A 19,114-nucleotide genomic window follows, 5' to 3' on the forward strand; every position below is an offset into this window, starting at 1 on the left:
GAAAATTATCTAAAATAATTACCGACAATATGGCATCATAATGCCAAATTTTAATAAATTATGTGCATAAGTTATTGTGTACTATGCTATATTAGTAAGTAGAGTTTTATAACTGTCCCACGGGAACTCTTTAATTTTCCGAGATGAAAAGTATCTAAGATGTTGACAGGCAATATAAGGTATTAACATGCGTAATCTTACTAAATTATGTGTATAAGTTGTTGTATACTATGCTATATAAGTAAGTAGAGGTTTATAACTGTCCCACGGGAACTCTTTGATTTTCCCGGATGAAAAGTAGCTAAGATGTTGACCGGAATGTAAGGTATCATCATGCAAAATCTTAATCTGAATCTCAATCAATCAATACAATCATCGGTCCAATAGTTTCAGAGATTAGCCCGTACAAACAGACAAACAGACAGAGGAACAAAAAATTTAAAAAAAATCGGGACTTGTTCTATTTCTCTACTTACATCCCCCTGACTCGGTTTTCATCATTTTTTTTTCTTTGTACAGAAATTTGATCTCTACAGATTTATTATAAGTATAGATATTAGCGGTTAAAATGTCAAATTGCCGTTTTGTACTGAAATATTTAAATATTTCTTTATGTAAGGCGAATTTTGATTAATAACCTCATTATCTGAACATTTCTGCCATCTCAAGGGAATTATTTATGTCTTTGTGGAAGAACTCTTGGGATCTGGACTTAACAACATTTTGATTTGTTTCTTGAGAAGAAAATATTGTATTGTACCTATTAAAATTTGCCCAAATCATGGAAAAAGATCTGGCCGTCCACTTAGTGTTCGAACGAAAAAGGTGGTCAAAGTAGTAAGGGAAAGAATTAGAAGAAATCCCGTCCGAAAGTAAAAGATTTTATCTCGGGAGATCTCTTTATCACCTAGAACCATGTCGCGTATTTTAAAAGATGACTTAAGACTTGCAGCCTGTAAGAGACGTACTAGTCATTTCTTAACTGATAATTTAAAAATGAATAGGGTGGTGAAATAGAAACAACTACTGAAGCGGTACGCAAAGGTATTTATATTATTATTATATATGGCGAGCGCACTGTATCTCCAAAGTTAAAAGGGCACCGCTGAAAATCAGTGCTGTTTCATAGCCACGGCCGTGTCACAGATAATCCTGAGTGGGTGACCCATTTCCTGCACTGCACAGGAACTCTTCAATATTAAATCAATTACTATTTAAATACGATCTTTTTTGGTTTGTTTTGTACTTTTATCTTTTATATTAAGTGTATTTTGTGAAATAAATGTTTACCTTTCTTTCTTACATAGGGAGGTCATAGAAAAAAAATGTTTACGGATGAGAATTTTTTTGCAATTGAGCAACATTTTAAAAAACAAAATGACCGAATTTATGCTCAAAGCTCTTAGGAACCTCTCCAATTAGTCGACAGAGTGCAACGTGGGCACTATTCGACTTCAATGATGGTTTTGTGGGGTATTAGCTATGAAGGAGTGGCTGAGCCATATTTTGTGAAAAAGGTATCAAAACATCGGCACAAGTGCATATATCATTCTTGAGAAGAAGAACCATGTTCAATAACCAACGGGTCATAAAGCTCGGTCTACGCAGCGTTGGTTGGAAACGAACGTTGAGGACTTCATCAGAGCTGAAGACTGGCCGTCATCTAGTCCCGACCTTAATATGGATTATGATTTATCGCCACTTGCTTGCTCTAAACGAATTGATAATTTGGATTTAATTTGTTCTTAAAACAATCCATACGATTCACAGTGAACAATTTTCCCATGGAAAGAGTGCGTGCTTCTATTGATAACTGGCCTCAACGTTTAAGTGACTTTATTGCAGCCAATGGAGACCACTTCTTATAAGCTTTTTACATTTAAAATTGTTTTATATTTATATTTTAAACTAACACACTGTAAAAGTAATAGATGTTATTTGCAATAGAAAATTTTTGTTTCATTATTTCAGAATTTATGGCAAGTCTAACTCAGACTGTACTGAGCTCCTGTACGTGAAGCAGCCGTGCCCCGGACCTCAATTGTATTCGTAATATGTGATGTGAGCGAGGCTTCGTTGAGATTCGCCGAGCTCCGCGATCGGAACTGGAGCGAGCACGTGTGCAGCCTCCGTGCAGCGCGCATTACCGATAATGACAGTCCTTTGTTCTCGCCATTATCGTTTGTGTGATAATTGTTCAGCAACGAGCTGGAACATTACCTGTAATATTTACCAAATAACTTATTTAATATTCGGTGATCACTGTATATGACAACTAGTGTAGGCCACATACGAGTCTAAAGGTAGTTGGGCATTTTGACCGGACCTGTGATCCTGAGGTAACGAAATTAGTCGGAGGAATTAATGAAAGTATGGGAAAGTTTTAGCAAAACAAGATATTTATATAAGAATACTATTTTTTGTATCTATCATCTTTTAAATGTATAAAATGCGCATAAACATGGTCAATGATAGAGATATTCAGTAAGATACTGCAGAGGTACAAAATTTTTAGGAGCTTTTCTATTTTGTTGAGCGCAAAAAACAATGATGGGGGTGTTTCTTGCGCTGCTTCTTCTCTCTCAGAGCTCCATTTGCTTCCAAAGCGGTAGAAGTATCTAGTATATTAGAAATGACATCAAAAATAATTCTAAAGGAATCAATTTTGAGAAAATAAATGCCTTTTATACCTTTTTATGCCTTTTGTTACCCATAGTTTCTCCCGCGTTATTCCAAGCATCCATATAACAAACGTGAAAATGGTAACCTTATTCCATTATTTTAAGAGAGTTATGTAGAATAGATGTAAACCACTTTTTTCACATTTTATTCAACATCACCAATATCAATGCTGACATCGTCTAAAACCTTGCTATATCTATGGCATATCTATTGTAGCTTCCAACATTACAACAGCCGTGTATTCAGAAACAATAATAATTTTGAATACTTCGTCGTCCTTTTAGAGTGGGATCAATAGAATACAATTGTGTGATAATATTGTCTCATTCGCATACGACGAGACTTTTTCAGTGGGAGGCTCCTTTGCACAGGATGCCGGCTAGATTATGGGTACCACAACGGCGCCTATTTCTGCCGTGAAGCAGTAATGTGTAAACATTGCTGTGTTTCGGACTGAAGGGCCCCATAGCTAGTGAAATTACTGTGCAAATGAGAATTAACATGTTATGTCTCAAGGTGACGAGCGCAATTGTAGTGCCGCTCAGAATTTTTGGGCTTTTCAAGAATCCTGAGCGGCACTGCATTGTAATAGGCAGGGCGTATCAATTACCATCAGCTGAACGTCGTGTTCGTCTCGTCCCGTATTTTTATTAAAAAAATGACTGGATTATACATCTTAGCTCTGTACTGCAATCTGGATTTCAGTAATAATTGGGAATAATATTCGTTTTGCGTGGAACCACATATTTTTTCCCCCCACATATTTGGATTAAAATAAATATATTCCTTGCAGTAGGCGTTACTTTGCGGAAATCCATAATTATACAAATGATTTAAGCTTTGTCTAGAGCCTTCCGATGGTATCCATTCCGTAACTCTTTTCATCCATCTTGAATCGTCTAATCTGCATATAATAAGAACTTTTTATGGAATATATTTATACAAATGATTTAAGTTTTCTTAAGTGTTAATTCCGTCAATATTTGTTTTTAAAACAATTCGACACGTGTTTCGCCTCAACATTACTAACACAGTACTACCACAGTAAGTAGTTAAATAAATGTTATTATTAATTGGGATGTCTAATCTAATCAATCATATATCGTGAACTTAAAATGTCAATTTATGTCATAAATGTCAAATGTCTTATGACAGTTCATGACGTTGGTAGCGCTTGTAAACACATCAAGCTGACATATGTATAAAATATAGTAAGTAGATAGCGGCTGTAGTTCAGAAGAAAATATTTCGTTCTACAAATGTATAACGCAAATTTTGAGTAGTACTCGGTCTATTTGGCGTGAAGATGAATTGGCAATTTTTGTGAATGAATACATTTATTCTGAATTGATGTCTATTTGGAACAAAAATAAGCAAGTGACACCTCCTGTTACTTGGCACGGTTCCATCAATCTTCTAAGTGAACATTTAGAGCAAGTACGCTGCTCCAAAAAGTGTGAGTAAAATTCGCAGAATAAATAAAAGATAAATCAATGTATTGTAACAAAAACATAATCAATCATGAAGGCAAAGTAACGTCACGACTTTCATTGTGGTCGAGAGAGCGGCCAATAAGTATGAACCAAGTAATCATTACATAGTGTGGAGAAACATAATATATTATATATGATCTTCTTTATCTTCGCCTATCGCATTTTAATTGGGGTCAGCTCTCCTGATCAATCTTCGCCAGGACGTTCTGTCCTGGGTCGTCTACGGATCTGTTTGGACTGTTTGACGATCTTTTTTTATGCCAAAAAGGGATGAGACGAGCAGGTCACCCTGCCCATTACTATGCAGTGCCGCTCAAGATTCTTGAATAACCCAAAAACTCTGAGCAGCACTACAATTGCGCTCGTCACCCTGAGACATAAGATGTGAAGTCTCATTTGCCCAGTAATTTCACTAGCTACAGCACCCTTCAGACCGAAACACAGTAATGCTAACATATTACTGCTTAACGGTAGAAATGGGCGCTGTTGTGGTACCCATAACCTAGCTGGCATCCTGTGCAAAGGAGCCTCCCGCTGGTTGGCTTAGCTTTTATTTGTCTGTGACTGATTGCCATGGTATTCAAGATCTACCGCGTCCTCTTGGTCCGGTGTTAATATTGTCGCGTAGCAACGCTTTGACGTTTATGACGAGAGTTGTCAAACCTCATATCGTGCAGCAACGTACATGACGAGAGTTGTCAAACAAACTCGTAGCTTTAGCGTAAAAGTGTTTACTTTAGACGCCGTAGACCCGGGTTCGATACACCTACCAGTGTATGGAATTTTTTGGGTTTTGTAAAGTTAATGGAAATTTCTAGTAACTTCAGGATCAAATCGAACAGAAAAAAAGGGATGGAAAATGTGTAGGCAGGATAAAAATAGTTAAAAGAATTTTCTAGTACAATTTAAATTGAAAGGTGTAATGGGAGAATCATTTTGAAAATAGAACAGATCCGGGGGTACATAAGCGTGGTCTACGGTAGTTCTAGTTCTGACTTGAAAGTGTAAAGAAGAAGAAGAAAAAAAGAAGAAGTAGTGAAAAGTGGAAGTGTTCCAAGAAGAAGAAGATAGAAGAGACTTAGTGTTTAAGTTCAGAAAAAGTGAACGCAAATAAAGACTCGTTCCTATAAGCGGAGTATTATTTCCAATCCCTGACCCACTCTCGTGTCAATATCAAGCACTCTCTTGGTCATGTGATCTTTTGGCCGCCTCATAACATGCCCGTACTATTTCAATCTAGTCTCCAATAGTTTTTCATGGATTAGAGTCACTGCAGATGTGCTAATTGGTTACTTTTTACTGGTGGTGACAAGCGCGACGTAACGAGGCGAGAGGCGAGAGCGTGGCCGCGGCGGGAGGATACCGATTCCAAAAATAACAATAATTTAAAATACATTATAATATTATCGTAAAATTTGATAAACTTTTAGGTAGTAACAGGTAGGTAACTCTAAAAATATTTTGTTTATTATGTTTTAGAAGAATAGTCAATATTTTTTTTTTATTTGTAGTGCATATTATATTGTTTTGGAATAGTTTTTTTGAAGTCGGTTATGAAAGTGGCTTCTTGTCTACAGTGAGGTTTAGAAAGAACCAAACTAGAATGAGCCTTCTTGCGAGGTAAATAAAGCGCGTATATATTCTAAGGGGCAGGCACTTTTACTGAGTTCTCTATCTACCAACGCTATTATTATAATGTTATCACATAGGCGCACCGCAGCGGTGGAACGGCAAGTGGCATATCTACCATACGTGAAAGGGGTCACTGATAAAATAGGTAGGATACTGGGGAGGAAGTTTGATATAAAAACAATTTTTCAACCCCTCAAAAAATTGGTCGCCTACCTACGTTCACTCTCTTTGCAGTACAAATACAACAAAAAGATCCGAAAGTATGGACGTCGTCACAAGAGTGTGTCGTGAATTAGGGAATCAAAGACCAAAAGTAGGCGCCAAGTGGACAGATTGATGTATTATAAGGGTCAATGTGTCAAGTGTTTCTCGCCGCCTCCGCACTCCTGCCGCGACCAGTATTCATGCAATTGGATCGAAATATCGGCATGAAATCAATAAAATATATATCGTGAATACCCGTCATAATAATTACAATGTTAAAGTTCCGCGATGATAAAAGTTTAAAAACATACATCAAAACAATTTTTGTTGTTTACTGTAACCGTTATTGGAGTAAAAATCCTGTCAAATTCCTTACAGAAGGATTCGAAGGGTTAGTTATAGTGAAAAATTTGCAGTTTCACCACAGTGTAAAAATGGTACGGTATTTACCAAATTATTTCTGTCCCTGTCAAGACGGCTATCAATAACTGGTATAATTGTCATCTTTTTTGGTCTGACATTGTCCAACCTTTTATTTACTTTTATAAGTTGCTCACGATGCTCGGACTGAAGATTATGTTTACTAGTAATAGTAACATTTGTAAAAATATTATCTTAGCAGGTTGCATACTAGAAGTAATTCTAGTAGGTTCCCGAAATAATTAATAGAAGGTCCAAGTAGGTCTATATTGAAATCTTCACACATAATAATTGACTTGCTAGTTTTGCTAAATTTTGATAGTACCTCCTCCATTCCATGTTGAAATTGTTCATATGATGCAGTGGGGCGGCGGTATCCACTTACAGTAATTTATTGCTCTGGTTCTATACATGCTATCTCAATAAGTCATTCTGTAGAGAGGTTAACAATATCGGTTCTGTTTTTACATTTTAATCAATTATTAATAATAATAAGGGAACCTCCATGTATTCCTACTTCTACAAATCGAACGAACTACTTTATGTTCCTTCCAACTAAACTGGAGCTGCCAGTTATGTTAGTCGAATTGCACCATGAGTTTTTACAGTAATGGGTCGGCTAGAGAATGTTCCGCTCTTCGATCGACTTGCAGTCGTAATTCACTCACGGAATATTATCTCAGCTTAAAAAGGCATAATTACCAACTACCATACCAAATTAGATAGGTCATTTAACTTTTATTTATTTTTTTGTGGAAAGGACGAACGAGCGTACGGGTCACCCGGTTTTAATTGATCATCGCCGCCCACATTCTCTTGCAACATCAGAGGAATCACAGGCCTTTAATGATATCTTCCTTGGCACAAGGAGAGCACTAGAATGTGGGCCGGCTTGAAGTGTTGCCGTGCTCTATTTATGACGCCCAGCTTCTTCGAGGCCAATTTAGCTTTGCCCTCCAGATGGCCATGGAATTGGCTATCGCTCGAGATTTCGAGACCCAGTATTCGGATACTAGACGAGACTATAAGGGAAGTGTTATCGAAGAGCGGTGATATGACAAATGGGGTTTTTTAAGAGGTAAACGCAGAAACTTGAGTCTTCTGGGGTTAAATTGGACAAGGTTCAATTAAACCCCTTTCCGCGACCTACTTGCTTGTGTAGGTATGTGTGTATTTTTTTTTCTAGCATTTCACCTGTAGAACTTACAAACAATCTTAACTTAAATTACATTACATAGTTGAGTTTAATTTTAATTTTAATTAAATTATAGACGTAAAATTATAAATACACGCTATCATTTAATACACGCATTGATACAAAGTTCTCGTTTGGTTCAAATTAATGTAAAGCCAAAATTGCTTATTGATTTCGTTTTAAATGTCGGCCTGAAACTGGCTGCAAATTATTATATTTCATTTATATATTAATAGTTAGATTTGAAGTCCCTGGTCATTAGTTTGAAGTGTATGTTATGTTATGTATTCGAATTTTTGTAAAATATATTTAATAACCAGTAAAGTAATTTTAAAGTGCTATTCGTAGTTTGTCTATTCACTTTTTTTGTTAGTTACTTTACATTTTGTGTTTTCGTTTCAAAAATATTATGTTGTAATCGGCGGATTCGTGCCGCGTTGATCGAACAAACTGATAACAATAATAAAAGACCATTAGTATGCCCGTAATGTTATCTGGCTCGTCATTTTAAAGGTTAAGGCGAGGTTTTCCCAACACTTTAGGTAAAAATTGCGCGAACGTTAGATTCGATAGGTACGCATGGACACGGGCGTCGGGCATGGCCTTGAACGAACCGAGCGATGCGGGTCAACGACCGCCGACCCAGAAGGACCGCGTAATATTTTTTAAAACTTACAGTTGTGCTAGAGTACGGAATTACTGTGATAATATTTTTTATGCATTTTTGAAGTAAATCTTTTTTATCGACGTATGAGAGAAATGTTATATGACGCGCAAAATTACGATTTCAACATTATGGATATCGTATCCGAGATTCTCGAAGATGCAGAGAACTAATTTGGGATCATTTTTGAAATCCAAGTTGGCCGCTGCGCAAAAATATGATTTCAACAATATGGGTATCGTACCCAAGGTTCTCGAGGGTGCAGAGAACGAATTTGGAATCATTTTTGAAATCCAAGATGGCCGCCGAACAAAATTATGATTTCAGCAATATGGATATCGTGTGCGAGGTTCTCGAGGGTGCAGAGAACGATTCTGTGATCATTTTTGAATTCAGAGATGGCCGCCGCTCATAATTATGATTTCAGCAATTTGGATATCGTGTCCGAGGTTCTCGAGGGTGCAGAGAACGATTTTGGCATCATTTTTGGAATCCAAGATGGCCACCGCTCAAAATTCATCCTCGACACCCTCGAGAACCTCGGATACGGTATCCATATTGCTGAAATCATAATTTTGTGCGGCGGCCATCTTGGATTTCAAAATTAATCACAAATTCGTTATCTGCACCCTCGAGAACCTCGGACACGATATCCATATTGCTGAAATCATAATTTTGTGCGACGGCCATCTTTGAATTAAAAAATGATCACAGAATCGTTCTCTGCACCTTCGAGAACCTCGGACACGATATCCATATTGCTGAAATCATAATTTTGTGCGGCGGCCATCTTGGATTTCAAATATGATCACACAATCGTTCTCTGCACCCTCAAGAACCTCGGACACGATATCCATATTGCTGAAATCAAAATTTTGTGCGGCGGGCTTCTTAGATTTCAAAAATGATCACAAAATCGTTATCTGCACTCTCGAGAACCTCTGCCACGATATCCATATTGCTGAAATCATAATTTTGTGCGGCGGCCATCTTGGATTTCAAAAATGATCGTAAAATCGTTCTCTGCACCCTCGAGAACCTCGGACACGATATCCATATTGCTGAAATCATAATTTTGTGCGGCGACCATCTTGGATTTCAAAAATGATCACAAAATCGTTATCTGCACCCTGGAGAACCTCGGACACGACATCCATATTGCTCAAATCATAATTTTGGACGGCGGTCATCTTGGATTTATCTAACTTCCATAAAGTACATATATACAAAAATCCCACGTGGCATAATATTCAAAATAATATTACGTAAATTTTATTTTAGTACTTTCCGACTTACATTTACCTATATATTTCAATTAATACGCTGTCGCATCATCATTATTTTTTTACTATGACTCCCGCTTTGTACTTGCTTGCTAAAATCTTACGTAATGTGAGCCCGAGAGACACGAACACAGTACCTTCCTTGACCGTGGTCACGGGCGTACTGCTGGCTTGAGCGAAGATGCAACCAAGGCGTCGCGTTTGGTTTATTACGAAAAAAAATAATATAAAATAGTTCACAAAGCGTATTGATAAATCCCACAGTGAAAACTTATAAATACTAATAAACTATCGAATAAAATAAGTTTTGTGTTTATAGCTATCATAGTTTTATGATAATATAAACAATTCAAATAAAAAAGACTATTTTTCAAAAAATAAATCTATCGAGATTTTTTTCATAATCGTGTTTTCGAAACAGCGATAATTTAGATAAAGAAATGAAGATAAACATGTCAAAAAATTTGAACCGTAGTATTTGTAGAAGTATTTTAAGAAGATTTTTAAAAATGTTACTTTTTAGGACTATAGCGCCTTAACGGGGTTTCAATGTTCACGTCGATCGCTCGCACTCTCCAATGCGTTCAGTCGAGCCCAGTCCCTATCGTTAAATATATTAATGCCTGTAATATTCCAAACAAAATCTCTATTTCACCTACGCACTTGATTCCAGAAGTTGATAAGGTCGTAGATGAGGACCAGAATAGAGCAGCACAATTATTATTTTCAAGTGACATCTACTGGGTGTCAATAAAGTGACCCACTCAAACCAGCTATTTCAGTCTCATCAAATACAATAATTTCATCATAAAATATCTAATATTTAGTTGATTAGATCATATCACAGATCTTATATAAATCGGTCAAACCTGTAGAGCATTTTTTTTAATGTGAGCTCTTTATCTCAAATTTCGTATGTTTTGACAGAAGAGAGGCTATAAATAATACAATTCAACGTTATGAGACCAAATTTAAAAATCATAGAGAAGGTATCTCTTAGCCTTTCTTTTTTCGTCTTTATCTTGGTGCACCAATTTTGGAAGCATCATTTTCAGAATATATTAATGAACTAAAATAAAAAATTTTAGTTCATTAATCGCTTTTGTTTGGATGTATAGCATTCTGGCTTAAACATAGCGACGCTTTTCGACAGTCTCGGTTACCTATCTACCTATATACCTATAATCGAGGATAATCGAGGAGGTGTTGGTCGCTGATTTCATCTAGGTCACGTCCAAAGTCCAATTCTGCGTCATTAATAGGAAGGATACTAATAATTCTATTATGGTTTTTCATTAGAATATGCATATATTGAATTAACCTTAGAGTTCACATTAAACTACACCTCTCGGCTCCATTTATCGATAGTTAAAGATGAAATTAGGGCTGGATTCTGACGGTAAGAATTTTTCCTAACGAACCAAGGTGTGATCTATCGACTATTGATAGCAGCTTACGGCCGTTTTTAATAACGTATCTCTAGTTACGGATACATTGCTATCACCGTTTAATGACAACATCTTATGTATCCATAGTATAACTACTATCCAATATAGTTATAGTCCAATGCTTTATGTCGATAGGTTATGAAATGTAAGGAAGCATAAAAGGATAGACTTGTCTACCTTTAGTAAGTTAAGCTAAGGATAGATAGGTTATTGAAAACGGCCGTTAGTCAATCACAAACTGCATTCAAATACTAGTAATACATAGACGTAACTATGAGCTTGCGGTCGCGAAGACAACCCTGCGCCGAATGATGATACTCGCATATAACATAGAGTCATAGTTCAACAATTTAAATAATTGAAAACAATGGCAGCTATTTATACCTGTATATCAGTCCCAGTAACATTATCAAGGGTGGTTAGATTCCATTGCAGCCTGTTTTATAATTCATTAAGATAAGATTGCAGTCAGGTCGGGTCGGATGAGCGGCTGGGCTCGGTATCTCACGCCGGATATTACGTTGGAAACGACGCCATTGCTGTCTTCACTTCACTGATTACTGATATCTACCAACGCTGAATATACTTATATTATGTAACACATACCCCTAATGATATGTTCTGTCTGTCTATTTTATATTTGAGACACATCGTCATTGTTATCGATTCAAAGTGCTTGTTTACTTTTTATAGCGATTATAGCAGTTGTCTATTAAGGCTTTTATTAATATTTACCTAATAACAGAATGCTCTTGAATGGTATGCAATGTTCATTGGATTGAGTGATGTCGTGGAGATACTTTTACGATATACATAATAGTTGACAGACTGACCTGAATTACACTGTTCACAGTGTTCCTGAAGCTAATTGTAACTTCCCCGTAAAATAACAAAATCACTTATTTTTTTATGGAATAGGAGTGCAAACGAGCGTATATATTGTTAAGTGATCACCGCCGCCCACATTCTCTTGTAAAACCAGAGGAATCATAGAAACGTTGCCGGCCTTTAAGGAAGGTGTACGCGCTATTCTTGAAGGTACCAATGTTGTATCGTCCCGCAAACACCTCACAAGGAAGCTCATTCCACAGCTTTGTAATACGTGGAAGAAAGCTCCTCGAAAACCGCACTGTGTTGGACTGCCATACATCCAGATGGTGCGGATGATATCCTAATTTGTGGCGTGTCGTGTGAAGGTGGAATTCGGCGGCAGGAATCAGGTGAAATAGCTCTTCGGAACACTTCCCGAGATAAATGCGGTAGAAGAAACACAACGAAGCGACGTCTCTACGCAACGCCAAGTGATGCAGCCGTTCACAGAACACTGGGCACACAATTCGAGCTGCTTTGCGTTGCACGCAGTCAAATGGATGGAGATGATACAAGGGTGCGCCAGACCAGAGCTGACAGCAATATACCATATGTGGCCGGACCTGCGCTTTGTAGAGCGCTAGAATGGGGGCTGGCTTGAAGTATTGCCGTGCTCTATATATGACGTCCAACTCCTTCGAGGCCAATTTGGCTTTGCCCTCCACTTAAAATTACACGATACAGTTAAGACCACTAGTGGTGTTCCTTCATAAATTTATTGCCTCACAATACCACTTAATAATCTTACTTATTCTATTGACGATATATTATATATATGTATACATAACAACACTCTCCTTAAAGCCTCTTTCTCAAGGAGCAGTACAGTTTTTTTATGAAAAGAAATTTCTTTGTAAATTTAGGTCCAATTTGTACACTTATGAAAGTTTCATGGTATCGGTTGAATAGAAGAACAAGAGTCCTTGTTTTGAGAATAATCGGCAAGAATCTCGGCAAGTTTTATCGTTTTAGAGTTTTCATAGTATCCATGCATATCTATCGTCTTCAAGTATATATTCCTTACTATGTAATACACTTAAAATTTCTTTAATTTGTAACTTAAATGTATATAACGGGAGTTCAGTTACATGATGTGTTAATTTATTATGTATTTGTATACATTTCCCCATGTATAAAGTGACCAGTTTTATGGAATGTGAAAGTTTGAATAACATGTCTATTTCTACCTCTTGTGCGTATTTTGTGACTAGCTGACCCGACCGTATCGTATTTGTACAATCGGCTTTTACATTATCGCATTATAATTGCCAATTTAAAAAAATATTAAAATGGATAGAGTTTGTTATCTTTAAGAGATAGACATATGCCAACACAGACTTTTCTGTAGACCTATATAAGTTACACAATTCCACCATACATTATTTTGTTATATCTCAAAGGGTGTAGACAGCGATTCGTTCAAAGCTCAGACGGCTTATTTTTTCCAACATCTCCAACAATATATTATATACTAAAACCTTCTTCGAGAACCACCCATCTATCTTCACGCTGTTTGTTAAGATAGGAACAGTATTCTTTGAGCTTATCACGAACAGACAGACAAACAGACGCAGCGGAGGACTTTGTTTTATAATAGGTATGTAGTGATAATCACTATTCTTTAAAAATGTATGTAATTTTTTATGAACATGTGTTGTCTTATTATGTTTTAGTTTTTTAGATATTTAGTCCAGGTCCGTCAGTGTTTTTCCGAAAAGACATAATATATATATAGAAATGTATAGAAAACGTGTGTAGTAACTTCGATTTAACAAATACATTTTATCTTACAATAAAATGTTCCAAGTTTTCAATACAAATCATCAGTTAGTCATGTAAGAGGAATATCTACCGGTACGCAACTCTTCACAACATTACAGTTAGTGTGTGACTGTGTGAGGGTAAACAAACACAAGGAGACGATGATAGACAGAAAGCCGAGAGAACTCTCACTACGAAATTCTGTTGGAGATGAAAGCTCTAACAATCGAGTTTTATGCGAAAACCTTCTGTGTCATACTGTTTTAAGATCAAAAGTGTGTGAGGGGCCGTAGTGGGTAAGTGGGCGGCTGGGGGAGTTGCCGGGTGTGTTTGAGGGAGGAGGGGGTAGTTGGGACACATTGCTGAGTCATCAAGCCTGATAATTACTTTCCGTAGATTCGCTAACGGTATTAGTCGACAACGCGAGTGTTTCCTCGAGAGGGTTAACCGTGTCTGTCTCGGTTTCATTTGTGTATTCAAGTAGAAGAGCAGCAGCAGGGGCCAAGAGGTGGGGGAGTGTTGTGGGAGTCGTGGAACACATTGGCTTGACGCATTTTATAGATAAAATTAGATATATGTACTTATGTATTATATCCCTATTAAAAATTATAAATGTGTATGTAAATTTGTTTGTTAAGCTTTTACGCCTAAACCACAGAACCCATTTTGATGAAATTTAGTACAGATATAGACAAGAGCTTGGGAAGGGACATAGGCTTCTTTTACTTTTTAACAGACTTCAAAAAATGAGAAGGTTCTCAATTCGTCGGTATTTTTTTTATGTTTGTTACCTCAAAACGTTCGACTGGGTGAACCGATTTTGATAATTCTTTTTTTATTCGAAAGCTGGTGCTTCCCGTGTGGGCCCATTGTCATCCAGGATAGGTTTGTTACTACATACATAGTTATAGGTGAGATGTGCTTAAGTCGTGAGGAGGCGAGAGGCGAGAGCGGGTCGCGGCGGAAGGACACCGATTCCAAAAATTACAATAATCGTAACTAGAATTATATTAATTAATTAGATTGTAGAAAAATACGCAATTATTTTTATACTTTTTAGTGCATATTATATCTATTGTTTTGGAATAGTGTTTTTGAAGTCAGTTGTTGTTTTGTTAAAATTTTTTTATTATTAGATCTTTTATCGCGAATAAAAGGCTTGCCAGGGTTGAAATAGTGTTTGGAAATTTGTATGAAAGTACGTCATTATCAAAGATAACATGTCATGAAAATTTGTATTTAGGCACTTGATAAGAAATAAATAAATATTTGTTCTAGCGTTTTAAAACTACAGGTTCTCCCGTTGTACAAAGAGCTTTTACCACTTTTTTTAATGATAGTGTAGACGTATTTATTCCGGCACTTTTTCTCAAAAGTCTTAGTCCCGGACCTATGCAAGTCAGCCCTTGTCCATCCGATTGCTAAGAAAAGTACAGATCCTGCTCTCCAAAATTATATAATGGCACAAGCCTTCTATATTATATTACACAAAAAACTTCTTAAAACTTTCATTTACAGCTGACCGAGTGCTAATACACTTAGACCATCAGAATTATCACTTCAAACGAGTAGGTGTAGACGGAGATTGCTCGAACACGATGCCCGTGATTGGTGGAGTTCCTCAAGGCTATGTGCTATTTACGCCACCAGCGTAAGCTGTAATGTAGATGACAGTACTGGATATACCTTATACACCGGCCATGCTGCTCTTTTCTTGAAAATCTTCGACCAGTGCTGAAACAAACAACGAATACATCGTATCCTACAAAAATCTCATTTGTCGGAGTTTGATCATCGACAAAAGGATGAAGGGGGAGCCTTAAAGCCTTGCAATTGCAAATTCCACGCTCATATGGATATATAATAATCTTAATCATAACCTCGTAAATACTGTGGGTCAGAAATAGAGCAAGCTCACATTATAGGCAGGTCTGGCCACATATAGAGTACCTATTGCTTTCATCTCTGATCTGACGCAATCCAGTCTTGTCATGTAAAGTCTTTTGACCGCATGTAACGGTGAGATGCTCGAGTAAGCCATGATCCAGTGTTCTGCCAATGGCTCGCTCACTTGCGGTTGAGGTGAGACGTAGCTTCAGTGTGTGTTATCAACTGTATTTGACACGGTGACCTTCTGCATTGCCTTCGATAGCCGCCGCTCATGTACGTGTTAGATAATATCAGAAAATCGACAGCCTCGGTGGCGTAAAGTTTAGTGTCGTTGCTTTTTATCCAGAAGGCAACGGTTCGATTCTCGCTCTTACATCTGTATAGATATGTTCAAAGGTTATGTGTACAATTTACCAACTGGCACTAGGCTTACAAGGGCTTCGAGGGCAGTACACATTGAGTTGTGGAAAATAACGCGTAAATACCTTGACACTGACGCGTGACACTGAGCTTGTTGCTGATTCTTATTAAAGCTGAACTTTTTTATATCAGAAAAATGTAAATAGGTTAGCCTGCCAGCTGACAGAAAACGATGCCAGAACACGAAAGATATTTTGAATTCATATGAACAAAACCTAAATTCAAACTTACAAACTGTTACGTATTTATAAAAATAAAAATCAATCCTTTAATTCTATAATATTAGTATGTACATTATAGTCTTTATTATAATTTTGGGGTTAGTCTTTGCTTGGGTATCAGTATGTATAACATCACCCACAATATTGCAAAAAGACCCGAATTAGGAAACGTTACATTAATAATGATTAGAGCGTCCGAGGGTCGAACAAGGACGGAATAATAAATGTTGGGAGCTTAGATTCCTAATGTCGAGTCCAGAAATATTTAGATTTTGGCAACAGAGATCAGTTTTAAAAGAAATTGAAGTTCTTTTTAAACAATTGGATGGAAGGTTAAACTCAATTGTAACATCAATTATTTGGTGAAAATCACGTGGTAATAATCCACGGGGGTGAATAATTCAGTTTTTATAACTATCTTATACATAAAATTCTCGTGTTATATTGTTTGTTACCAAACTCCTCCGAAACAGCTATACCGATTTGTATGAATCGGCCAACATCTATTTTTCATACCCCTAAATGATAAGGGTCCCCTTAATATTTCTTTTTTCACCTCTTATTATAACTCCGAAAATAAGATCAAATCTAGCGACCTGCTAAAGCGATGGAAAGGATTCTGTTGAAAATAAGAAAAATTCAAAAGATTAGGAGTTTTATTACAATAACAAGTTATATATATATATATATATATATATACAGTTAGAAGTTATATACAGCGTTAGGAAAAGGAAATAACTATTAGATGCTCTTTGAGTGTAACACAAAAGTGGCGCTGAGCAGGCGAATGTGGCGAGATACATGGACAGTAGAAACGACAATTTGGGAAGGATCATCTGGCAAAAGAAAAAGGGGCTGCGCAAGAAACAGATGGGTAGATGAAATAATAACAATGGCAGGAAAAGAATTGGAATTGAGAGGTAAAGCAATAATAGGGATACGTGGAGTAAGCTGGAGGAGACCTAAGCCCAGAGTGGGATTCCAATAACATAACTTTTATATTATACGCGTAGTCTTAAGATAATATTGTGTATTCGAAGATTGTTGGAATCAATAAAGGCTTATTATTAATATTATTAAAACTCCACTTTTCTGAATTAGTAGTTTATTATACAATACGATCATGTACCTCTCATCGTTAAGGCAGCATGGGTGAGAAACGATTTCATGGTACCGTATTTTGTCTGCCTTTTTTTTATGGGAAAGGAGGACAAACGAGCGTACCTGGTGTTAAGTGATTACCGCCGTATTCTCTTGCAAATCACAGGAGCATTGCCAGCGTGTTTTCCTGTCCCGGAAACTTACTTTGTAAATCCGACTAGAATGAAAACGTCTTTTTATTTTGCAGGCTGTATGGCCTATGACACTTTCAAATAATGTGGCTTTCTATTGGCAACATATTTTCAAAATCTATTTCAGTAATCTCTCAAACTCATACACTTTATCTCTTTATAATGTTAGTATAGAAAAAGCCTTGGTTTGCACCCTAATTCTAATTTGTATCGCCGCGCCGATCACGAAGGGAAAGTTAATATTCTCCGCAGAAGTTTCTCGTCAACATTTACAGCCCGGGTAGATCCACGTGCCTAATTAACTTTGCTACCAACTTTGTGAAATACGTTCATTAGGCTTATATTGTTATATCGCTTGTGCTGTTTTATGGATCGTAGTCGCCACACAAACGATCTCCTGGCAGTAGCACTCGGACCTAGGAATGATCGACTGATGGTTCATATTCTCAACCCTCTCTCAACGTTGTTTACCATTTTAAATATGTTAAATATATTTTAAAGTATATTTCTAACTATGTAACAATTAACTTCAGGCTGTGTGTTCCACAGTGTGTTCTCGTAGGTAAGTGTGTGAGTCCCCCCCCCCCCCCCCCCGTAGACTTTCCGTCATACGTGAGTCACTCGTGACTACTCGGTCACATTATCTGTGCAGGCGAATGAATGTTTCGGAATGAGATGTCTCTCTCTCTTCCTCTATAACAGCATTTTTTAACAAGTACGGTTAGCATTTAATAATCAATATGCATCATGAGTATAATGTTTCTGGTGATTTTTTAACATGTCGTAGAGTATTTTTATTGAAGTAGATGTTACTTTGTGGAAATCCATAATTATCCAAATGTTTTGAGTTTTCTTTAGTGTTAATTCCTCCAATATTTGTCTTCTCAATTCAACACATGTTTCGCCTCTACACGAGGCATCCTCAGCAGATGTTTACTCACCAAACTCTGGCACGAGACTTTGAGTGTCTAGGGTGCTGAATGATGTGACCGACACACTACAGCCGGTGATCACCACACGTGCCATGTGGCGACAAGTGCACCTCACAGTGCTTCCATACAACTAAACGTAAAACTAAAGTACTATTAATGTTTACATAGTACTAGATTACAAATAACAGTGAACGATTATAATGGATAATAAATATGGAAGCAGACTTATATGTATATATAGACCAGTTACGCGGTTTTGTAAATAATTCGATTATCACATGTCCAAGCGTGTTACGAGATTGGTTCTCAATATGACATGATTTCGGTAATTAGATCGCGCGCTTGCTCACAATGACTTTCAGATTCTTAGACGATGTTATGCATTATGAAAGGTGCAAGCATTTATATGATGAATATGGATGTTTGTTTCCGAGTCATGGATGTTTAAATGTATTTATGTATGTTTAAGTAAGTATATTGTATTAAATATATCGTTGTCCTGTAACCCATAACACAGGCTATAAATGCTTAATTTGGGGCAAGATAATTTGTGTAAAAAGTGTGTCAATATTATATTATATTATTATTATATTATATCATATACAATGCTTAGTACATCGAAAAAGTGTTTATACAATACTTATTGAAATTAAAGAGAAATGAATAAAATTAACTATACATTTCGAACACATACCTACCTGAATTGA

General features: G+C 36.8%; 1 protein-coding gene across 1 annotated transcript in view; it reads left to right on the top strand.

The window, feature by feature from the left end:
• LOC126976967 (protein FAM50 homolog) overlaps window positions 1–18,817 on the top strand; it is a 278,663-nt gene extending 259,846 nt beyond the window's left edge. Inside the window, exon 7 of the transcript XR_007732056.1 lies at window positions 18,800–18,817. The gene's annotated coding sequence lies outside the window, so the exon portion shown is untranslated. The remainder of the gene's footprint in view (window positions 1–18,799) is intronic.
• Window positions 18,818–19,114: the final 297 nt, after the last annotated feature.

Source organism: Leptidea sinapis, chromosome 43 (genome assembly GCF_905404315.1).
Source record: "Leptidea sinapis chromosome 43, ilLepSina1.1, whole genome shotgun sequence".
Taxonomy (NCBI): Eukaryota; Metazoa; Arthropoda; class Insecta; order Lepidoptera; family Pieridae; genus Leptidea; species Leptidea sinapis.